The following is a 1990-nucleotide window of genomic DNA, read 5'->3' on the forward strand; positions in this document are numbered from 1 at the left end:
AAGCATATATGTAATTGAAGAAGTGAATATCAACTTTTGAAATTCAAAAGTTTAACAAATTATTTAATTTTTTTACATTTTTAAATTTAAATCTCAAATTAACCAGCAATTTAGTTTTTTAATTATTTTCATTTCAGTTTTCTTTTTTAATGTTATTTCATCGAGAGCTGAGAAACTTGGATTATTTATTGACCAAGGAATGGATTCTTCATTGGAAGTTGTTGTAAAGACTTATGTAATATATGTGTCGTTTTAAAATATATTTTATGTATAAAATGAATAAATTTGTGTATATTGTATTATTGCATGAAGTTGGTTTTTTATTTTTTTCATGAAAATCAATTTTTGTTTTCTTAATTGTCTTAACTGTTTTGATTCATAAGCTTTATTAAGCATCATTCGGATGGATGGTGTTTTCTACTTCCGGGTTACTGTTTCCGTTGTATTTTGAAGGCATTTGGCTTACAACCAGGGCCCGACTTACCCTAATTGGGGCCCCGGGGCAAAAACTTCTTTGAGGGCCCTCTCTGCTTTACTACTTCAGCAATAAAGAATCAAACTTTATGGAGGTATTTAAATTTCTCACCTCATTATAAATAACAAGAAAATTGACTAGAACCTAAAATAGCTATAAAGTCCCGCCCCCTCCGATTTTCAGATGAAATATCGTTGTTCATTTTTTGATTCTATGTCCATCACGCGGAATGCAGTTTTTTGATTGTTACCTTTGTCATCTAGCTGCGAAAAATCCATATCCTTGCTGACATTAGGGTGGAATTCAGCTAAATTTTCGCAATTACGATGTCTCAATTAAGCCAATCAAAAGCCTGTATCTTTGTAAAAATATCGCATTTTGCGATATGTAAAAGTGCAGGCATTTGATTGGTCAAATTTGTCCATCGTCATTGCAAAAATTTTGCTGAATTCTGCCACAGAAAGCCATGGATTTACGAAATATAGATCGTGTTCTTACGATAAATTAATGAAGAAGCTAACTTAAAACCGATGGATTTTACACTGTGCAGACATTTTGTTTAAAAAAAAAGTTCATCAAAGAAAGAAACGTAAACTAAACTTTGTATTCGATTTGAGGGCTCCTCTGATGTGGGGGCGCAGGGTAACTGCCCCTACCTTTGTCAAGCTCTACTCAAAACATGATCATTGTGTCTTGAAACTATCTTCTGTAACTAATATTTCTCATATTTGTTGCCTGATTTATTATTTGCATGTTTAAAAGAAGAATCGTCATTTGAGAAAAAGAATCGTAATAAAACAATTTTTACCTTGTTAACAATGTACCGACTTCGAAATTTAAACCTAAATGATAATTTGTAATTATTGAGCCTGGAATTCTTCCCACTCCTTGTAGCCCACTAGACTCTCAATGTGGTCACAGACCTTGCTCTCAGAGTCCTAAGATCAGATTTTGCTTGTGATCTCCTTAAAGGAATCTCTTATGAATGAGCTATATCTCCTGAACCTGTATGGTTGAGAATCTTTACTGATGGCTCCCGAGTAGATGGAGTATTTCGTCACCTCTTCTCTGCTATGCATCTGCCTACGACGGTGAAATCGAGGCTATTCTAATTGCCTTAAAACAACTTCAGTGTCGCACTGACTCTAAAGCAGCACTTCTTGATATTAACTCTCCACTGATTCCCCAATCCATCTCAAGTTAGAAATGCATTGATTGTCTGAAAGACACTAAAAGGCAAGCAAATCGTCCTCCAGTGGACTTTGGCGGGATTTGGGGTAACGAAAAAGCTGATTTCTTGGCCAAGAAGGGAACAACTATTGCCCAAGCATCTCGTTGCTTCATTTCTCTGCACTCATTTAAATTGCGAATCCGGAACATGCTCTCAGAGAATTTCCGCAAAAGCAATCTACACAAAACCTGGTTCAACCATATTTTAACTATCCCAAATCAGCCCAGGTTTAAGGCAGTTGCTCTCTTTAGACTTGTAACGGGCCATGACTGTCTGGCCAAACA

At 35.4% G+C, this 1990-nt stretch overlaps 1 protein-coding gene across 1 annotated transcript in view; it reads left to right on the forward strand.

The window, feature by feature from the left end:
* Nucleotides 1-299, forward strand: part of LOC107447649 (TM2 domain-containing protein 2 amaretto) — a 20844-nt gene extending 20545 nt beyond the window's left edge. Inside the window, exon 5 of the mRNA XM_043050197.2 lies at nt 138-299. The gene's annotated coding sequence lies outside the window, so the exon portion shown is untranslated. The remainder of the gene's footprint in view (nt 1-137) is intronic.
* The last annotated feature ends 1691 nt before the right edge of the window (nt 300-1990 follow it).

Source organism: Parasteatoda tepidariorum, chromosome 10 (genome assembly GCF_043381705.1).
Source record: "Parasteatoda tepidariorum isolate YZ-2023 chromosome 10, CAS_Ptep_4.0, whole genome shotgun sequence".
Classification (NCBI taxonomy): domain Eukaryota; kingdom Metazoa; phylum Arthropoda; class Arachnida; order Araneae; family Theridiidae; genus Parasteatoda; species Parasteatoda tepidariorum.